The following is a 23251-nucleotide window of genomic DNA, read 5'->3' on the forward strand; positions in this document are numbered from 1 at the left end:
AATTAGATAGCATGCTTAATTATCTTTTAAAGAAAGATAGACATAGAAATCATCTAGTTAATCACCAGACCAGACTAGGCCAGTGTTCTAAGATATGCTGCTACATATCTAAAGTGAAGTTACCAAGAGGCCTAAATTGACCCCACATCTATTATTCTATATGTCCTCAATTATAAAATCAAATATTTCCTTCAAGGTTTAAATGGTTCCTACATTAACAATAGAAGGTAAATATTATACATGTCGATAAGTGTATAAAAAGTAGATTGTTCAGGTATGAAATAATCATTGCTGTTTTGGGTAGAGAAATAGCAATATTCAGAAATCTTGTCTACAAACACTAGAAACATGATTTCTCCTCATAGAGCTCTCCTATAGTAGTTCTTTAGCTCCTCAACATAAAGGGGTTGGTGCATCTGATAAATAAAATAATAGAACATGACCTCAGGGGTATTTGGCAAAGGAAAAAAGATGGGACTGTCAGAAACTGCATGTGCAAAATGGCTGTAGGGTGACAAGTTTGTGTTAAGGGTGGAGTAGTTTCTTAACTTCATTCAGGAAAACAGTGTTATCTATTCTTCCTTTTTAAAAAAAATCAATAAAAGGGAAATTATAGTCCAAAATAAAATGAGTTGATAAACGATGTGCTCAATAAGAGTGAATCACCAGTAGCATAAACATTCTCATGAGATGTAAATTTGTAAATTAATATTAACCTTATTAACTTTCATTGATCAATGTGTAAATATATACCTAAACCTTAGAGCGTTGGAGCAAGTGGATTAGCCCCTCTCAAGCAAAAAACCCAAATCTGTGACTTTGTATTTTAAATGCTATATTAAAATGGATATGGCAGCAGAAAAATTAGAATTGATTACCACTCTCTGTAATTGTGTAGACACTGGCATAGCTATCAATGACATCAGAATATTTATATTACAACTATTTATATTGCAACTATTTCTTTTCTTTTCTTTTTGTAAAGTAACATAAGAACAATTTGAAAAGTCAAATACTTCCGAAGTTTGCCATAATTAACAATCATACTTCCCCAGGATCTGTCTCCTATCCAAGAAAAACCATATAAAGTATTTCTATAGTGAACTCATCTTGGAAATTCTCACCATTTTTAAAGGGAGTTTAAACATTTTGATATATGATAGTTATGCATTATTAGTTAATATTTCATTCAGAATGATAATTTTACGATTTGCAATGCATACAGGTCTAAACTTCTCCCTAATCAATTATCCAATAATTCTCAGTTTCTATCTCCATTGATCCTACCTGCAAATTCAAGTAATTATGTCCTATGAGCTTTAATCACTATCACTATATCTTGATATATTTTATAAGAAGATATTGCTGTCTCGCTCACTCTCCATCTTATATGTATTCAGTTCCATTTTTTAAACAAACTACAGGATAAATGTAAATTGATCTTTCAAAATGGAACAAGTAGTGTGATGATTACATATTGTCCTGGGGGTATTTCCTGGCAATGACAATGGCTAATAGATTATATGAGAATATAGGTATTTTCTTCTACATTCTTTCTTGGTTTACTTATTAATTGTTCATAGACTGCATCATCAATTTATGTCATAAAAATGTTCTTCTAGAAATCTATTTGCTGAATTCTATGAAAGTTTAAAATATTTATTCATAACATTTAGGAGAAGTATGAAAGAGATAATAAAGTTCCATTGAAAATTATTATTCAAAGATATTTAAGGTGGGTATTTGTCATTTTTTGATATTTTTGATTATTTTCTTTATATTTCATATTATAATTATTTATATTATTTTTTAATTTTTATTCTGTCAGTTGTGGGGCCATCTAGGTGCCAACCCTGAGCTCTTTTGCTCAGACTCATACTCTACCATTTTGAGCTATACCTTCACTTTTCTTTTCCTTTTGTGAGTGGTTAATTGGAGATAAAGTGTCACACAGGGACTTTTCTGCCCAGTCTTGCTTTGAAGTGAGATTCTCTTATCTCAGCATCCTGAGGAGCTACTAATACATGCTTGAGCCATCAGAACCCAAACATGTTATTTTTTTAAGTTACACATCCTAGATAAAGTTTTTCATTATATACGTTTTCATTTTAGGTGAGTTTTAGTAATTATCTTTGATCATTTCACCTTACTTCCCTTTCACTCTCCTTAATAAGAACCCCTGATTTTGAAATGATAGATGTGTGAATTGGCCATTTTTCTCATATATCATTCTTTTTTGTTTCATTTTTTCTCTTTCTTTTTTAATTTTTTTGTTGTTGTAAAAATAGTGTACAGAGGGGTTACAGTTACATGAATAAGGTAATGAGTATATTTCCTATAGTGTATTGTTACCTCCTCCTTTGTTTATCCTCTACCATCCTTTCCCTCTCCAGCTTTTCAACTCCTTCCTCCCCACCCCCAAGTTGTAAAGTTCATTTTCAACATAGTGTCTTATAATCTCATTGTTACAATGGGTCAACCTATATCCTCATTTCAACATTTTGTTATTTTCCCTCCACCTCCCCAAATTAGAAAAATGTATATACAAGATACAAGACACCCAGATCAAATACAGTGAAAACAAGGATTATACCATGGGGTAAACACATAGGAAAGAAGCAAAATAATCACATACTACATTTTAAATATGTTAAAAAATAGCAAGAAAGACAAAAGAAACAGATTTGTCCCTATCTTAGAGTTCATTTCACTTAACATCATTTTATATGGTCATATGTACATAGCTTTTGACCTCTTCTGCTTGTCCTAGACTTAAACTAGTTATTACAAATAAAGGAACCCATGGGACCTATGCTTTTTTGGGCCTGGCTTACTTCACTTAATAAATTTTTTCCAAGTTTTTCCATTTCCTGACAAATGGGGCAATGTCATTCTTTTTGATGGAGACATAGAATTCCAATACACACACAAACACACACAAACACACACACACACACACACATCGCATTTTCTTGATCCATTCACCTACTGAGGGGCATATGGGTTGGTTCCATATCTTAGCTATAATAAATAATTCTGCAATAAACATAGTTGTGCTGGTAGCTTTAGTGTGGTCTTGTTTGTGATCATTTGGGTAAATGCCCAAAAGTGGAATTGCTGGGTCATAGGGGAGCTCTATGTGGAGTCTTTTGAGGAAACTACATACTGCTTTCCAAAGTAGTTGAAGAAGTTTACACTCCCACCAACAATGCAGTAAGGTTCCCTTCTGTCCACATCCTCTCCAGCATCTGTTGTTATTAGATTTCTTGATTAGAACCATTCTAACTGAGGTGAGGTGGAATCTCAATATTGTTTTGATTTGCATTTCTTTTATGGCCAGAGAAGTTGAGCATTCCTTCACGTGTCTATTGGCCATTCTTATTTCCTCTTCAGGGAAATTTTTCTGTAAGTCTTTTGCCCACTTGTTGATGCAGTAGTTGTTTCTTTGAGGATTTGTTGTTGGGGGATTTAATTTTTTAAGTTTTAAGTATATTGTAGATATGAGACCCTTGTCCATTGTATGGCTAGTGAAGATCTTCTCCCAATCTGTGGGCTTTCTATTGATCTTTGCCATGCAGAAACTCTGCAGTTTCATGCAACCCCATTTGTCCAAATTTTCTTTGAATTGTTATGTCTCAGAGTTTTTATTAAGAAAATTTCGGCCTATGCCAAGGAGCTGTAAAGTTTCTCCTATTCCATCCTATAATGTTTTCATGGTGTCTGCTTTGATATTGCTATATCTCCAGCATTATTGTTGCTGCTAAAGATTTTTTTTTATCTATTTGGCATCTTTTATTGTTCCATTTGAGTTTTTGGATTACTTCTATTTTGTTGAAGAATAAGGTTGGAAAATTGATAGGTATCACATTGAATTTGTAGATAGCCTTTGGGAGTATTGCCATTTTCACGGTGTTAATCCTCCCAATCCAAGAGCATGGGAGGTTTTTCCACTTTTAAGTTCTCCTTTAATTTCCTTTTTTTAGGTTTTTAAAGTTTTCATCATAGAGGTCTATAACTTCTTTAGTTAGCTTTAGTCCTAGGTATTTTATTTTTTTGTGGAGCTATTACAAAAGGAGTTGCTTTCCTAATTTCAGCTGTGTTCGTCTCATTGCTGGTATACAGAAAGGCCATTGATATTTGAGGGTTAATTTTATGTGCTACTACCTTGCCAAAGTTTTGAATCAACTCGAGTAATTTGGGAGTGGAGTCCATTGGATTCTTTGAATGCAAGATCATGTCATTTGTGAACTGGGAGAGTTTTACTTCATCTTTCCCTATTTGGATCCCTTTTATGTTTGCATCTTGTCTTATTCCCCTAACTAGACATTCAAACACTAAATTGAAGAGAAGTGGAGAGAGTGGTCATCCTTGTCTCATTCCTGAGTTTAGAGGTTAATGGCTTTTGCTTTCCACCATTAAGTATAATGCTGGCTGCATTTTTGTCATACACAGCCTTTATTCTTTTGAGAAATTTTTCATGGATTCCTAGTTTTTCCAGAGCCTTCATCATAGAGGGGTGTTGGATCTTGTCGAATTCTTTTTCTGCATCTATTGAGATAATCATGTGGTTCTTATCCTTGCTCTTCTTAATGTGATGGATTATATTAATTGATGTGCATATATTGAAACAGCTTTGCATCCCTGGAATAAATCCTGTTTAAACATAGTGTATGTTTTTTTTAATGAGTTGTTTAAGTTGATTGTCCAAAGTTTTTAGAGGAGTTTTGTATCAATGTTCATCAAAGAAATGGGTCTATAGTTCTTTCTTTGATGAATTTTTGCCTTTTTTGGGCTGGGGATTAATTATTTGTTTCTGTCTACTGGATTGGGGTTTAGCTTGCGGCTCTTTTTCAAGGAAGTACAGATGTTTCATTAAATTGCTGGTTGTTGATGTAGGAACTCAGAGCTATAAACTTGCCTCTTAGTACTGCCTTTTTTGTGTCCCAGAGGAGCTGGTAATTTGTGTGTTCATTTTTGTAGAATATCATGAACATTTGAATTTCCTTTCTAATTTCTTCCATGACCCACTTGTTGTTCAACAGTGTGTTGTTCAGCTTCCATGTGTTACAGTATTTCCTTTGGTGGCTGTTAATGTTGAATTCTAATTTTATTCCAGCGTGGTCTGAGATAATCAGAGCATAATTTCAGTGATCCTGAAATTGAACAAATTTGCTTTGTGACCTAAAATGTGGTCGAGTTTGGAGAATGTTTCATGTGCTGCTGAGAAGAACGTGTTTTCTGATGCTGTTGAGTGAAATGTTTGGTAGATGTCTTTCAGGTCCAGTTGATCTATGCATTTGTGTAGATCTGAGGTTTCTCTGTTGAGTTTTTCCTGGTTGATCTATCCAATGGGGAAAATGGTGTGTTAAAGTACCCAACAATCAATATCTTTGGATCTATGTCAGAATTGAGGGAAAGTAGTGTTTCTTGGATCAATTCAGGTGCTCTGTTGTTTAGTGAATATTTAGAATTGTAAAGTCTTCCTGAAAGAGAGATCCCTTAATTAGTATGTAATGAACTTGTTTATCTCTTCTTCGTAATTTTAATTTCAAGTCTATTTTATCTGATATTAGGATTTCAACTCCCACGTGCTTTTGGGGGCCATTTGCTTGGTAGATTTTATTCCAGCCTTTTACTTTCAGAACATTTTTGTTTGTTTGTTTGCTTGTTTGTTTTTGGGGGCAAATTTTGTATCTTTAAGTCAGCAGATAGAAGGATGTTGCTTTTTGATCCAAGTAGACAGTCTTTGTAGCTTAATTGGGGAATTAAGTCCATTAATATTGAGAGTGAGAACTGAGAGGTGTTTGATAGTTCTTGCCATGTTATCCAACTTCTGGTGGCTTTGACAACTCGGTTCTTCCTATGATTCTTGTGTTCTCTGTTTGGGGGCTGTTTCATGGCCTTCATTGTGCTCTTGTTGGTTTTCTATGTGTAGGACATCTTTAAGTATCTTTTGTAGAGATGGTATTCTGGAGATATATATTAGTTTTTCTTTGCTATGGGAGGTTTTTATTTGACCTTCCATTATGAAGGAGAGTTTAGCTGGGTACAATATTCTTGGTTGATATTTGTTTTTTTTTTTAGGGAGTAGCATACATCATTCCAGGCTCTTCTTGCTTTCATTGTCTCTGTGGAGAAATCTGAAGATATTCTGACTGTTTTCCCTTTATAGGTGATTTATATTTTCTCCTTGACAGCTTTAAGGACCCTTTCTTTGGTCTGACCTGATCCTGTATGGATTATAATGTGACAGTGGAATGGCCTATTCTGGTCTGGTGTATTTGCGGTTCTAAAGGCTTCTTGGATCTGAGTAGGCCTATCTTTTTGCATGTTTGGGAAGTTCTCTGCTAGGATCCTGGTAGGTAAATTTCCTAGACCATTAACTTCTATCTCTAGGTGCTCCTCTACACCCATTATCCTCATATTATGCCTTTTGATGGTGTCTTCTAAATGTTGAATAGATCTATCATATTTCTTGGTTTTTGTCTTGAATTTTTTTCTGTTCTTTCTCTATAATATCTAGGCTGTTTTCAATCCGAAAGATTTGATCTTCTGCATGATCTAAGCTACTGTAAAGACTTTCTACTTTGTTTTTTATTTCCTTTCCCATTAATTGGTTGGCTTTGATGGCTTCAAATTCTTTGTTGGAGCTTTGTTTTAGATCTTGTATGGACTTCTTTATTTCCTTAATTTGGTTTTCAGTGTTCATTCTCAATTCTCTTAGTGATTGGTGATGGTTTCATTGGACTCCCTTTCCTTCTGATGGGCTCCATTCCACATTCCTTTTGTGGCCTCCTTGGAGTCCTTCAGTTGTGTGTTTGTGGATTCCATGAATGCCTCCATTAATCTTTGTCTCTTATCACCCTGCTCATACAATTCCTGTTTAATCTCTGATTAGCTTACTCACATTCACACAATTCCTGTATTAATTTTTGGTTAGCCTGATCATGCTCATGCTTTTCCCTATTCTGCTCATGCATTTCCTTAACACACTCACACAGAGCCCTTTTCAGGCTTTCAACACTTCATTCAGTATGTTTACCAGTAGTGTTTGTGGAGAATTTTGGGAACTCTCCTCTGGATTATTCATTACCTGCTGTGTTGCCTGATTATCATGAGTGGGAGTTTAGATACTCGGACTTGCCATTTTTCTTTTATTTCTCCAGTTTGTTCTGCCCATTTGGTATGAAAGCAAAACTAATTTTGCAATAGAACACTATTTTAATGCAAGGATCAACCAGATCTCTGTAGTTGTACAGATTGTTTGAAACAGTCAAAATGAGTACAGATACAATCTAGTTCAACAAATACAATCTAATTCAAAAACAAACAAATATGAATTAATGGACTAAGAACATCAAAGAAGGAGTCAGCAGACCAGAAATTTATAGTTTTAGGGAGAATTGTGGGGAGAGAATAAGATTACAGGAATGTGAGGAGGGAAAAGGTAAGAGAATTTAACCAGAACAAATTGAGAGAGAGGAAACAGATAGAAGGAAAGGAGGAGAGGGATAAATAAATAAGGAAAAATGAAAAAATTAAAATTAAAAAAATTAAACACTTAAAAGTTATATAAGTATAAAGAAATAATGCTGAGAGAGGAGCAGGATAGAAAGTAGGAGAGAGATTAAAAAGGAAAAATGAAAAAATGAAAAATAAAAAATTTAAAATGAACCACTTAATAATTATAGAAGTATAAAATAATACTACTACTATTAAAGGAGTTAAGGCTCGGAGTTTTTCACACACACACACACACACACACACACACCTAAAATAAAACTGATGTGGAAAAAAATAACAAACACAATTTTTAAAAATTAGATAGAAAAAAAGAGTTCTTCATTTTTTGGGAGGAGGGGGAATCTTGTATCTCCCCTGTGTCCATAACCAGTCTCCTGGTGAAGTCTCTGGTTTGCTTGTGGTATTTGGTTTCCCTGTGACTTCATTGGTTTCTTAAGTCTGTTTGAGCAGGCTGAAGGAAGCTCTGCTTACCAGGGACTTTATGATCCTCCTCCCAGGCTAGTTCAGTGGGAGGAAGATCTAGTTTATGTATCATAAAAGAGGGAGATAGCTGTTTCCTCTAGCTTGGAGTTGCTGTGATGGGGCTAGGTGGTGAGTAGGGTTGAGTCAGGTCAAACATCAGTAGCTTTTCACTGAGGTGCTGACTCCTGAGACACTCACAGAGCCCAGCCTGGAGCTATTCTCAGGATTTGTGTTTGCTGAGTTTCAATTGTGTTTCTTTTACTCTCCTACACTAAGTCTAGTGCCTATGTTGCAGTGAGGAGGGGCAGCCTCTGGCGCTGTTTACCCAATGAAGAAAATCACTCCTTCCTGCATGGACCTTCCTCTGCCTGGGAAAAGCAACTTTCTCCTGGGTGGAATTAAGCTGGGCATGTCAGGTTTCTGTGACCTGTTAAATGGCTCCTATTGTCCCCTTCCAAGGCCCAAGTTGCTGTGCGCTGGCTGCTCTGGCCAGGTAATTGTCAGTATCAACGATGGACTTCTTCTCTGGTGGTGGGGGCGGGGCTACCTTCCCACTGCTGCTCCGAGAGAAGGAGTGAGGATGTCTTGGGGTGTACTCACGACTATCCCTTGGTTTCCAGGCCCTCCATGTTCTGCGACTGTCTGTGGTCAGCACAATGAAGATTCTTGTTCCTTGTCGGTTCTTGCTAGTGGTGAGCAGAATTCGCTTGCCCACTCCCTCTGGCTCCTTTGTCCTGGGCTCTTCTCTGCTGATATGGCCGTGGAGGCAGCCACTACTGCTGCTGCTACCACCACCACCACCATGGATGCCACCAAGTGTTCAAATCTGTCTCCCTAACCAAGCTGTCTGGATTTTTCCTGTCTGGGCAAACTCTATACTATGATGGCACATTTGGTGTGGCTCTCTAGCCTAAGACTTTTTTTTGAAACACTAAAACTGCTTTCTATGTGAGAGCTTGGTTAGCCTCCAGCTACTCCTCTGCCATCTTCCCTCATCATCTTATATCACTGTTTTTATTAGTTTCCATTAATGAGCAATTAGTCATGTATATCCTCTAATCTTTCTAATGAATAGATTATTTCAAACATGTCATTTAATTTCCACATTTTACATATTGATATATACATATATAGTCATCATTTATTTCATATATTTTTAGAATTCTGTTCATTTTCTTCATGTTTTCCAGCATACTGCACAATTTAAAAATAATAAACTGTCATATTTATACTCTTAGACCACATTTTTTAAAGTATGTTCTCTAAGGCTGAATATACTCATCAAAACTTCTAAAATTTTGTCATTGTTAGTTGATATTTAGTAGGTTTTCATCATTCTTTTTCTTGTTACCATTGTTTTATAACCTGGAACATCACAATACCCAAACCATAATTAAAAATGCAATACTCAGGATAGTGTTTTTGCCTTTAAGAGGCAGTGATTGTCAATGTAAAATCTTGTGGGTTAACCTTCTATGGAAGGACCAATATGTAACAGGACAAGGACAATTTCATTCTGGGTCTCTATTAAACACTTGAATTTTTTTCAAACAATTTTGTTACATTTGAAATAATGAAACATTTCATTGTTGAGCATTAAATAAACATAGGCATTGTGGGAAGAATTGTGTTTTGTCACTTCTGCATGTAAGTACTCTGATCATCTTGTACTTACATGTATTCTTTTTTCTAAAACCATCCACCAATTATATGCCACTTTGTAGATCATAGTACCTTAGTGGATTTGGATGGTAAAATGCAAATCTCATCAGTTATCAAGCCTCTGTGGAAGTTCTAGTTCTTCTCTTTTGTGATTAATTACTCAAATGTGTAACTTCTTTCAGTCTGCCATGAATTAGATAAAAAAAACTTTAAAAAATTAACATTATTGTTGTTTTAGAGGTGACATATAGTTAGGTAGCACTGTGGCTCTAAGGTGGTAGAGCACTAGCTTTGAGCAAAAGAACTCAGGGACAGGACCCAGGCCCTGACTTCAAGCCCTGCAGCTGATAATACAAACAAAAGCCGTTTTTGAACTTCATTATCTATGTTGATTCCTGAAAATACAAAAGCTTATAGCAATTGTCTTTAAATTCAGGTTTCATTTCCATAGTGTCTGTTAACCACTGAATATTGTGATACAAAAAATATTTAAAGATGTCTGAAATAAATTATTTTTTAGTTTTAAATTATATGCCCTTCTGAAATGTATGATGACATCTCATGCTACTCTGTCTTATCTTACCTGGAGAGTTATCATTACTTTTCCCCTTAAGGTAATTCTGCTGTATAGGCAACTTGCTGGTGAATTATTTAGTAGTCAGCTCAGTTATAATATTGTCTCTCATGGTATCGCCTGTTGGGTTGAAAGAAACACTTACGAATTGAATGTCATTTTTTCTGATGGAAGTAAAGAATTCCATTGCGTATATGTGACACATTTTCTTGATTCCTTCATCTACTGAGGGGCATCTGGGTTGGTTCCATATCTTAGCTATGGTAAGTAATGCTGCAATATATGTGGTTGTGCGGGTAGTTTTAGTATGGCCTTGTTTGTGACCATTTAGGTAAATGCACAGAAGTGAGATTGCTGGGTTATAGAGGAGCTCCATACTGCTTTCCAAAGTGGTTGAACAAGTTTACACTCCCACCAACAATGCAGTAAGATTCCCTTTTGGCCACATCCCCTCCAGCACTTGTTGTTATTAGATTTCTTGATTATAGCCATTCTAACTGGGGGGAAGTAAAATCTCAATGGTGGTTTGATTTGCATTTCTTTTATGACTAGAAAAGTTGAGCATTTCTTCATGTGTCTATTGGCCATTCATATTTTCTCTTCAGAGAAGTTTCTCTTTAAGTTTTTAGCCCACTTAATGGGGCAGTTGTTCCTTTAGGATTTATATTTGGGGTTTTTTTTTTTGATTCTAAGTAAATTTTATATATGTGTTCCTTGTCTATTGTATGGCTAGTGAAGATCTCCCAATCTGTGGGCTTTCTATTGATCTTGCTAGCTATGTCCTTTGCCATGAAGAAGCTCTGCAGCCTAATGGAATCCCATTTGTCCAACGTTTCTTTGATTTGTTGTTTTTCTGGACTTTATTATGAAAATTTTGGCCTGAGCCAAGGAGACCTAGGGTTTCTCCTATTCTTTCCTGTAATATTTTCAAGGTATCTGCTTTTACCTTGAGATCTTTGATCCATTAGGGGTTGATTCTGGTGCAGGTGATATATAAGGATCTAACTTTAGTTTTCTACAGGTATTTAACAAATTTTGCCAGCATCATTTGTTGAAGAGGCTTTCTTTCATCCTATTTTTTGGTTCACTTATCAATGATTAGATGATCATAGATCTTCAGGTTCATTTCTGGGACTTCAGCTCTATTCCATTGATCCCTGGGCCTGTTCTTGTGCCAGTACCAAGCTGTTTTAATTACTATAGCTTTGTAATAGAGTTCTCTACATGCTTTGTAATAGACTTCCCTGCCTGCATGCTGACTCCTAGCTACTTTGCTCAAGTCTAGCCCCCACTTGAACAATGAGACTACTTTTAGCTCTTTGCTGATTACTTGGAAAAAAGAGTCTCATGGACTTTTCTGCTTGGGCTGGCTTCAAACCTTGGTTCTTATTTTTCAGCCTCCTGAGTAGGTAGGATTACATGCTTGAGCTACCAGGCCCTGGCTGAGACAATTTTCACTGTAAAATATACAATACATTGGAGAACGTGTTGCTGAAGAATCTACTGCCACATTTCTGACAGAGTAGAAGAAGCTGGTTAAGGAGGAAGAATATGATCCAAAACAAGTCTTAAATTGTGATGATTCCAGGCTCTTGAAGAAGATTGTCAATACAACTTACATCCATAACAATTCAAATCATCCCCTTAGCATAAGACAGGGAAAGAGATATTAACAGTGGTACTATGTGGTAATCCTAGCAGATATATAATAAACCTTGGTATGTAGTTTATAGTGAAGAAGTCATTCACTAAGTAAAAACATAAGCAAAAATTTTCCTTATGCTGGTCAGATAATCACAAAATATGTTTGACAGCTCTCCTTTTTATGGACCATTTCTATCAGTGTTTTATATCAGAAGTTAAAATAGTATTTGGTTGAAGAAGGCATACAATATAATGTCATAGTCACCAAGTACAATGTGTTTTCCCACCTTGAAGCTGTTTGCTATGAAATTGAAAATGTAGAGAAGTTATTTTCTACCTCCACATAGAATTACTTTACTTAATGTAATTAATGTAATTACTGGGATAGCATTTCCTTTGTCAAGGCCACATACACATGTGCCTGGTAATTGATCACATTTGCTTAACAATGAATGTAGACCCTAACTTGCACACCATTCAGTGCTAGAAGTCATTCCTTTTTGCTGGTGCAAAGACATTCATGAGATTGATGGTGAATTAATTAAAACTAGGAGCTTAAAAAACGTCTGCTAGAAGAATGAAGTCATAAATGATTATAATAGTTCTCAGGGACTGATTGGAAAGCTAGAAAAATCAAAGAGCCAAAAGGATTGTATTAGAATGAATTGCTGGAATGTTTGGTGAGGGGAAAGAATATACTGAAGCCACCAAGACATATTAACAAATGAGGGACAGGAAGTATTTGGAAAGCATCCACAAGAGAGGAAGGTAAAGAAGCAGAAGAGCCAACAATGTGGACATTACAAACATTTGCTGATACCTTTTAAGTGACACAGACATGAATGGACTTCACAACATATTTCATAATCAGATTATAAAATTTGATCCTCAGAAAAAGACTGCAGTCATCTTGGTGATCACCAAGAATTCCAAACGTCTGCAGCAACATTTCAATGAGTTAAAAAGAAAGAAAATTACAATGTAGTTCCCAAAATATTTTAGACAAAAATGTTTCTCCAATCTCCAATGATTGTATGTGGACCATTGACCTCATCAATCTGAATAGCTAAACGTCATCATTGTCATGGTTCAACCCAAACTGATGATTCCCTTCCTGAGTTGCCCCTCATGGTACATCACAAGGCAACTTCTCATCCTTATCAAAGCATTATAGCATCTCAAGTCAATACTGGAGGAGTGTAGTCAAATAAAATATTTGAAGGCAGAGAAAGACCACAATCACATAACTTTCATTACATTGTAATTGTTGCCATTATTCTGGCTTGTTTTCTGTTGAGGTGCCAAATTTAAGGATCTCACTTCATCATGGCTACGTATGTATGGAAGCAGTGATAGTATGTAGAATTCAGTGCTAGTAACAGTTTCAAGCATCTGCTGGGCATCCCTCCAGCATAAGGAGGAAAACAAGGTGTACAAAGCTCTATTCCCTTGTCCTGACAAATCTGAGCTCCTGAAGGGCATTGATTGTACCATATTTTATTCTCTTTTGAGTACTTAGCATGGTGCCTCGACTATCCTGCCTGTGAACAATGTATGTGATAAAAGAAAACAAAGTATCTTCTTTCCTGGGCAAATTGTGTCTAAAGGTCATTGCATACAGTACAATTCTTTGAGGAAGTAGGGCTGTGGTGCTGTGTAAAACCAAATGTCCTTAGAATGTCTGCTACCATTTCCATGAGCATTTCTGAATAATTGTGGACAATAATGAGGAGATGGTATATTTCTTTGATAAGGAAACGAGTAAAACAACCCTGAGCTTGTTAAAATGATGACTTCTTATAAATGAAATCTATTACAATAAAATACCTATTCAAAAGAAATATATTAATTGACATGAATTGCTTCCTCAGAGTAGCAGTAACAAATTTGGGTTTAATGGCATGTACTCATCAAAGACTCATGTCTGTGCCTCATATAAAACATTTATATACAATTACGTTTGTCAGCAATGCAAGCTGTTGATAGCTCAGTAACTCACTCCATGTTATTGCTTTGGAACAATGATCTTTAAATATTACCCACATGGTGGCTCTTGAAGGCTTTTAAATGAATAACATTATTATAGCTTCCAGAGTGTTCCTGGAGAACATGGAATTTAGTTTAACATCATAGTGAAGTGCTGTCTTTTTAAAAGAAAAAGTAAACCAGAAACTATGTTTTCTTTTTTCAAAACTCAGGGAACACTTTTTCTAAATGTCATTTCATGTCTTATTTACATGAGAGAGATAAATCCCTTCTTAAAAATCCACAGACATTCCTATGTTATGCAATTTCCATCCCATTACACCAGTTTTCCTGAAAAAAATGAGGATAGTTCAATATGCATTCAATATTATAAAAATTATTCCTAATATTAGAACAAGAAAATATACATTACATTGTCTTTGAAACATATGTGCCAAAAATGAAGAGGGAAACAATTTGAAAGGTATTTGACTGGCTAGACTTGTGCTTTAAATGACTTGGCTCCTGGTTAAGAAAAGCAAGCAAGCAAGCAAGCAAGAAAACAAGAGAGAAAGAAAGAAAGAAAGAAAGAAAGAAAGAAAGAAAGAAAGAAAGAAAGAAAGAAAGAAAGAAAGAAAGAAAGAAAGACCGAACTCAAGGCAAAACTCTTCATTAATAACACAAAGGAAAATACAGAGAAGCAGGGCATGGTGGCAATCATCTGTAATTTCACTCTGGAGGTATTTGGGAGGACCATTGTTTGAGGGCAGTATGGGTAAAGAAATGTTCAAAACACCTTTCAGAAAATAAGCCAAGCATCATGGGATGTGCTTGGGATCCTAGCTCCTCAGAAGTTGTAGGAGAATATTGATCAACGGCCACCTCACACCAAAATAAAAGGCCTAATCCAAAAGATAACTATAAAGCAAAGAAACTCTATGGACCTGATTCAAGAGGAAGAGCACTTGGGTAGTCCTCTGTACAAACTTCAGTACTGCAAACTTACAGAAACTAAACAAAACAGGAAGAAAGCAACTCAAATGATCATGGACTTTGTAGGAAGGGATTAACATTGTGAAAATGGCAATACTGCCAAAGATTCAATGTAATACCCATCAATATCCCAACCTCATTCATCAATGAAATAGAAGAATCAATCCAAAAATTAATATGGAACAATAAAAGACCCCAAATAACAAAAATTATCCTTAACATGAGACTCTTATTTCCAATAAACTACTCAATATAGCCAGAAGTGACGCTGTAGCTCAAGTGGCAGAGTGCTAGCCTTGAGCAAAAGAAGCTCAGGGACAGTGCCCAGGCCCTGAGTTCAAGCCCCATGAATAAAAACAACAACATCAAAAAAAACCGCAACAATAAAACCAAGCAATCAACAAACAAAAACACAAAAAAAGTATCATGAAACTGGATCTTGGAATAACTACTTGTCAGTATCATGAGGTCATACCCATGTGCAGAAATCATACCATTATTATAAGAACAACAACAACAACAAAAATATCACCATAGACTGCAAGATCTGACCAAAAGATCTAGAACCAAATAGAGGAGGCAGGAACAGTGGGAAAAATGTAATACATGACAAGGAAATGAGAAAATCACACACACACACACACACACACACACACACAATGTTGGAGAAGAGGAATGGTTCAGATAATGTAACTTCATTCACAATATTATCCAGGTGTGTCTCCTGGAGACCCCTCTTGGCTATTGGTGCAGGAATGGACTTTGGCAATGTTATTTTCCTTTTGTTTTAAGCTTTTGGTGGTCCTATAGAAACCCTTGAAAACAGTAGTTTGAAAAGTGACATGTGACTAATAACAACACCAAAAATCACTATTGTTTTCCATGTAGAACATGGCTAGCTGTTATAGTCCTCAATAAGAGGATTATACTGAAATAATTAAAAAGCTTTTTCTGAGGCTCAGTAAAAGCTGTAAAACATTCTGTCCCAAAACATATTCAGGGAGAATTAAGAATTCAGGAAGACATCCTCAAGGGCTTTTAGTACAGAGTGAAAGTACTGACCCTGACTAGGATTTTCCCTGAGTCCTTCAGAGTGATGTCTCATTTCAGATCAGGGTGACTCCCAGGGATAGAAAGTAAGGACCTTGACATTCTCTCTTGTTTTGCAGAGAATCAATTCTTTTGGTGACTATAATGAGAAACTATTTTGAAGTTAGGCCCTGTTTCCCCGAAAGTGTTGTCCTCTGACTTCAGTTCCCCAATGAAAAGACTAGTAATAAGTTTTATAATGCTGTGGAACTCAAGAAATGCAATTATTACTTCTCATACATTGAGCTCTGAAAAGTTTTATTTTCAACTTTAAAAACATTACATTGGAAAATAAAAACTTTTTAATTTTAATTTTATTGTCAAGGTGATGTACTTAGGGGTTGCAGTTACATTACCGTAGTAATTACATATCTTGTCTAACTTGTTAACCCTTCCCCATTTCTCTCCCTCCCTCCTACCTCCCTCTACTAATCTCCCCCCAAAGTTGTACAGATCATTTCCAACATATTGTTTTATGAGTATAGCTGTTGCATAGGTTCCTCCTTTGTACTTTGGGTCACCATATTGTTGTTCTACCTTCCCCTCCTTAGTTTTCATAAAGATATATATAATACCCAGGGTACCAAAATCAAATACAGTGACGACAGGGGATTAACTCCAGGAGGAAAAAAAACACAAAAGAAGAAAAGAAATCACATAGTACATTGAGAACAACAACAACAAAGAAAACCTCTGTGTCCATGTCTTGGAGCTCAATAGCTATATACATATGACCATATAAGATGATACTAAGTGAATTAAATACATTTTGCCTGATTTGAACCAGTACAGAGAGAAAAAGAGAGAAAGAGAAAGAGAAGGGGGAGAAAGAGGAGATATATATGTATATATATATATATATATATATATATATATTAAAGAGGCTAGAAGCAGAATCTGAAGTGATGCCTCTCATGAAGTAGCAAATATGTTCCAGATATTTGAATTCATTGAGTAAATCCTGAAATTGTTATCTTTCTCCTCTTGAGAAAAATAATTAAACAAGAAAATTAATGTGTCTTTTCATGCTGCAAGTAAAACAACTAAAAATATAAATGGCATAGCACAATATTGAAAATCAAAGGACATTCAGATGTTGTATTTTTAATGTTCTAAAATTTTAATTTTAAATGTTAAGTGGAAGGAATAAGGTGAGGAAGCGTCATACCTATTACCCAAAATGGAACGCAATCATCCAATTGAAAAAAAAAAAGTGAGATCATTTAAAACAGAGGCTATTGTACTACCAGAGTGTTCTTGGACTCCAACTCTTCCTTGGATCTCCAACCTGAAGATAAGAACTTGTGGGTCACAAAACACTCTCTCCTTCCTTCTTACCCCTCCTTCTCTCTCCCTCCCCCTCTCTCTCCTTCCCTCCCTTTGTTTTACTATAATACTTGAATTCATAAAAAAATAAAAGTCACTAGCCATTTTAGACCCTAAATTATCAGTCTTTCTTATGGAAACAATTTCCAACCCATATATTTCTGATTCACTTACTGTTGCAAAAATTTACGTCCATGTTAGTTTAGAACTTCTATGCACCTATTTTTCTTGAACACATATTTTAATATCATGACTTAAAATCTGTATTTTAATACTGATCATTCACTGCACCTTTAGATTCTGAAGTTGATCAAATGTCTTAATATTGAAAAATCTTCATGCCACCAGGAGTGTCCCAAAATTACTGTGTGAACCTGTGCAAGTGAGAAGTCTAAGTCAAACATTGTCTATAAATAATTAAATATAACAAAATCCTTTCTCTATATGTGTTTGGCAAGCACACAAAATTGAGAATTGTACTCATATATAACATGGATAAACTACATTTGATATTAAGTCACAGTCCACTAAGGGACATTTTTTTTAAAAGGCTTTTATTTCCTTTGTAGGAATTCCAACAGTATACTGAACATACACCTCAAAGTATCAATTAAAAACAGATGCCTCCTTGTTGAAGAGATCTCACAGTGGAAAGTTATCCATTGGCATGAGAGAAAATTATAATTCTCCAATGAAAATTAGTTTTGCCATTTAGTATTAATATATATTTAAAGAGATTACTTCAGTAGATTGCTAGCTATGATTTTGTTGTTGTTGACATTAACTGAGATTTGAATTCAGGATTTCAGGCATACTAGTCAGGTCTTCTACCACTTAAAACACACCCCATCTACAAAAATATCCTACCAATTACTATTTAAAGCTTTCTTATTTTATTTCTCTAAAGTAAAATATGTGGAATAAAATTGTTGTTTTGTTGTATTCCTGTTAGCAGAGATTAGATATTGCTAAGTAATTATTTTTGTTTTAATTTACTAACATGGTATGTTAACATAGCCTCATATAAAAAAGAAAAATAACAACATGGTGTGTGGTGAATTCAGAAGAAAGTATCATGAGTTACCAATGTTTAGGAAGCAGAAATTTCATTAAGCTAGTCTGGCCTTTCACATATGATAGATTTGGTTTGGACTCTTTCAGTCCCTTACATCACCAAAATCCACTCTTAGGAGGTTATTAATATAGTTTGCATTTTATTATCTTATTTCAAGCACTCAGGGTTCCATAAATCAAAAAAGACCAAGAGTGGTAGATTTTTCTCCAAACTACACTAATACTTTTGATCCAAAGATTGTATGGGTCTTTTTACTCCTAAACATAACTGAAGAATATTTTGGAAGAATATCTAGGAAGTTACTGTCTGTGCAATTGTAATGACTTTTCATAAGATTAATAACCAATTTTCTGATGATACTGGTTTGGCTCTGCTTGAGAAAAATGTCAGATAGTGATGCACACAAACTGATTTTTAAGCAGTAGATGGCTAGATTAGAATATTTTAGAGGACATATTGTAATATTTGTCTAGCATTGTTCAAAAGTTGATAGGAGTATTACATTAAAAAGCTGTGACAACCCAGGCACTGGTGGCTCACGCCTGTAATCCTACCTACTCAGGAGGGTGAGATCTGAGGATAGTGATTCAAAGCCAGCCTGGGCAGGAAAGTCCATGAGACTCTTATCTCCAATAAACCACTAGAAAACCAGAAGTGGCTTTGTGACAAAAAGCTGTGACAAATTGAAAGTGTTCAGAAGAAGAATATCTGTGAACATTTAATAGTCAAACAGAATAAGTTTTAGGGAGTGATAGACATTATGGGTTGCTTTAATAATCAAGCTTAAGGAGACATAGGGAGAGGGAGAAGCCACAGAGTAAAACCAGGAAGAACCAGCCTGGTTCTTCAATTCAAGGTGCATTCTCCTTGTTCTAGTGGAGAAAGTAGTTGCAAAGCAGGATGGAAAAGGCTCATACTAAATTCACTGAGGCAGAGACATTAGGATGTGTAATATTTCTATATAAAACTAGCTATGAGTTAATCACAATGAGAACGTGTGACTTTAATTTTCTTGTATCACAAGATCAAAAAAGTCCAGGTAATTTGATGAGACAGAACTGCTCTTGTGAGTCAGATTCTGCAGAAATATCTTATATTAATCCTATCATACCAGAAATTACTGAGACAAATATTTTGTGACCTGGGACACTTGAAATAATAACCGCTTCATTCAACAAGATAGTCATAAAGTTCTTGGGAAGAAAAAAAAAGAACAGTAATTATAAAATCAGCAGAGGCATACAACCTTCCATCACTGAGAAGGATGGAAACATTGATATTGTTTACTTATAAAACATGGCATCCTCTGGGCTCTAGACACTCATGCCTGTAATCCTAGCCACTCAAGAGATTGAGAGCTGAGGATCCGTGGCTCCAAGCCAAACAGTGCAGGAAAGACTGTGAGACTCATATCCAATAAACCACTCAGAAAAAGCTGGAAGTGGTGCAGTGGCTCAAGTGTTAGAGTACTAGCCTTGAGCAAAAGAAGCTTAGGGACAGTGCCCAGGCCCTGAGTTCAAGCCCCAGGATTGGCAAAAATAAAATACAATAAAAAGATAAAAGAAAGACGGAAAGGGCATTCAGAAAAATAACAAAATTCAAGTGCATTAAAATAAGCCTTATTTTAATTTCTTTTTTTTATTCATTACATTTCTAGATTCAGATGATGAAGTCTATTCCAGTTTGTGTAATCTGAAATTTATTCATCAATAGATATTTCTACTTAAATATTTTACATTCTGAAGAAAGTTAGCCACAAAAATATCCAGATACATTACATGTCGATTTTGGCAGAAATATTCTGATTACTGGTCCATAACTATTCATTTCAGACCTACGCTAACAACTGTTAAAGAAAGTAAAAAAAAAAAATGAAATGACTAAATGACTGTGCAATGCTCTTTCCATGCAGGACACTACCTGCAAGAATGTTGTAGAGATTTATTCTTAACATGTCACACTATCTATAGAAACATAAACAGATATACAGAGTTCTAGTCACTAACACCTCTAAGGATGCAGCTGTAGAAATGGCCATCAGATGCTGAAAGGAGATTAGGAAAATATTAGAAGGCACATTAGGGGAAGTAGCCATATTTTCAACATTTGTAGAGCTTGAAAGAATGTATATCATGGATCACATAGTATTACTACTAGTCCAATAATTGGCTATTTTATTTTGCACTGGTGCAATACATGCTATAGTTTATATTTAAGGCTTGATCTCCAAGGCAGCATCAATAAGAAGAGATGGAAACTTGACAAGCCGGGCTTGCAAACAGGCCTTGCTCTTGAGGAGCTTAGCACTCAGACTTGGTGGGAACTTGTCCTCTTCCTATTTTCAGTCTTGGATTCTTGATGAAATGAGCTGTTTTACTCCACCATATACTATGTTGATCAGCAATGAGTAATCAATAAAAACTATTGATTATGGAATGGCATCCCCAAAATGGTGAGCTATGATAAACCCTTTCCATATAAAGTGATCTTCTCTGGTTTTATATGGCTGCCAAAAGCTAAGACAATGTCCTTTTACACTTTTATGCCCAAGTTTTTTTTAAATGAATGTTATTAAGAATGTGAAAGAGCTGGGTGCCAGTGGTTCACACCTGTAATCCTAGCTGAGATCTGAGGTCACAGTTCAAAGCCAGCCCAGGCAAGGAAGTTCATGAGGCTCTCATCTGCAATTAACCACAAAAAGAGAGAAGTACTGCTGTAACTCAAATGGTAGAGTGCTAGCCTTGACCAAAAAGCTCAGGGAAAATACTCAAGCCTAGAATAAAGCCCCAGTACAGGCGCAAAACAAACAAACAAAAAAGACACAAGAAAACAATTTTAAAATATCAAATATATTGATTTTTAATCTAGCTGTATGAAATTCTTTCTCAAACATTTGTTGGAATTAGTAAATCCTGGTTCCAATGAGTTTTCCTGCCAAATGACTTTTTTTTTTTTACGAAAGAAATGACAATCTGCATATTACAACTACCATGTAGTGTCATTTATAGTAAAGTTAACTTAGCCACTTTTGTTGTTGTTTCTTAGATGGCTTTTTAATTGTTGTTTCTCAGATGGCTGTGGCAATACTTGAGCAGAAGTATGAATACTTGAGCAGAATTCATGGTTTCATAAGTACAGTTCCGTTGTGATACAGTGAGGATGGTAGAGCAGTGTAGTTCATTCAGTCCAGGAGACAGAGAAAATGCATGTGTTCCCAGGATTTTCAATTTTTTACGTTTATTCCATTGAAGCTCAAGACTAAGGAATGGTACCATCCACAAACAAGGAGGATCTTACCAGCTTATTTTATCATGTCTGAAAATACCTTCACAGACACTAGAATTATAGTTGATCAATCTGTTAGGCACTGCTCAGTCCAAACAAATTGGAAATTATCTTTAACCACCACCCCTGTACCCTCAAACAACCTAATCACTTCAGGAATAGAACTACACCATCCACTATATGATGTGAGGTTTATGTCACAAGCTTAGTATGTCTTATGAGTAATATTTGAGGCCAAATTATCTTCATATAGAAGCATTTAAAACCACAAAATTAAATTGAAAAGACTTGCATGTGAAAATCTTAACTGAAATACAAATATTTATGAATTTTTTTTTCTATTTTTCAGCCATCCTCATTATTCTTCACATCCTCTGCATTACTTACCTAACACTGAGAACAAAATGAACCAGCAATTTGACTTTATCTTCCAGCCTTATCCTATTGTGATCATTGATGGAAATTCTTGTCTTGACTGAAATGTTGCTTCTGTGACTGATGAAATGCAGTCATTTGCATTTGCATACATAAGGAAGAAAATTCTACTAACAAATCTGCGGAGTAGAAGACAACAGATTTTTATTTTCAGAACTATAGTTACTTTGAGCCTTATTCCCTGCACATACTTTACTTTCCATTTCTCTGATCAAATGACAGGTACAAGTAGATGGTACTAAAACCTCCCTCACTCTTTCCTAAAAGGATAGGTGCTAGGGAGGGGAGAGGAGGATTGGAGGGGAGAGGGAAGTAAGACAGAGGGAAGAATAGAAGAATGTGAAGGGAGAAGGAAGGAGGGGAGAAAAGGAGGAGAGGGAGGAGGGGGAAAGAGAGGAGGAGGGAGGGAGGAGGGAAGAGGAGGTAGGTGAGAAAGGGAAGGGGGTGGGGAGGAAGAGGATTGAGAAAGAGGAGACAGAGGCAGCAAATGTGGCAGCAGATGGTTATGCTTCCTAATTTTATTTCCTGTTTCTTTTTAAGTTTGAAATTTGGTGACTTATCTGGCTTCTAATTAGAAAGTATTCCTGAGTCAATTCAACAAACAATTTTTTGTATGTGTATAATGGATTTCCTGCTGGCCTAGGAGAAAAGGAAACTGGACGTATTTTTGTATTAAACTAATTATTTTTATCTTTTGAGAATCCTCACAGAATGTTATGGCTCACAGCGTAGTGAAACAAGCAAAACAGCTTCCTTTGAGTGAGAAATGTAGCGTATTGGCTTGCACCTCCTCAGTGAATCTCTCAGGCAGATGTTCACTTCCCTTCTCCACACAGAACCTCCTGTTGCCCAGACTTCTCTGGAGATCTTAGTCCTGTCCTGTTAAACTATGACAGGCCCTGTACTACCCAAGGGATTGGAAAACCTCAAAGCATTTGTATACTTCTAAATATTCTGGTGCCTTGGGATGTCGGGGAGACCCTGGAATATTTCATTTGAGCTAGCTGAGGAGCTTCCAGAGAATCCCTCTGCAGCTAGTGATGGGCTAAGATTTAACTAGGCAAAATGCCTGACGAGATACTGAATAGGTTTGATACAAATTACATTGTCCTGCTGGTTTGAAAGTGCACATTACTGGAGTCATTAACCATAATCATCCTCAATTACAAGCACTGTAAGCGTGCATATAGCAGCCCAGTAAATGCAGCCATTGCTTG

Source organism: Dipodomys ordii, unplaced genomic scaffold, assembly GCF_000151885.1.
Source record: "Dipodomys ordii isolate 6190 unplaced genomic scaffold, Dord_2.0 Scaffold25, whole genome shotgun sequence".
NCBI classification, from domain to species: domain Eukaryota; kingdom Metazoa; phylum Chordata; class Mammalia; order Rodentia; family Heteromyidae; genus Dipodomys; species Dipodomys ordii.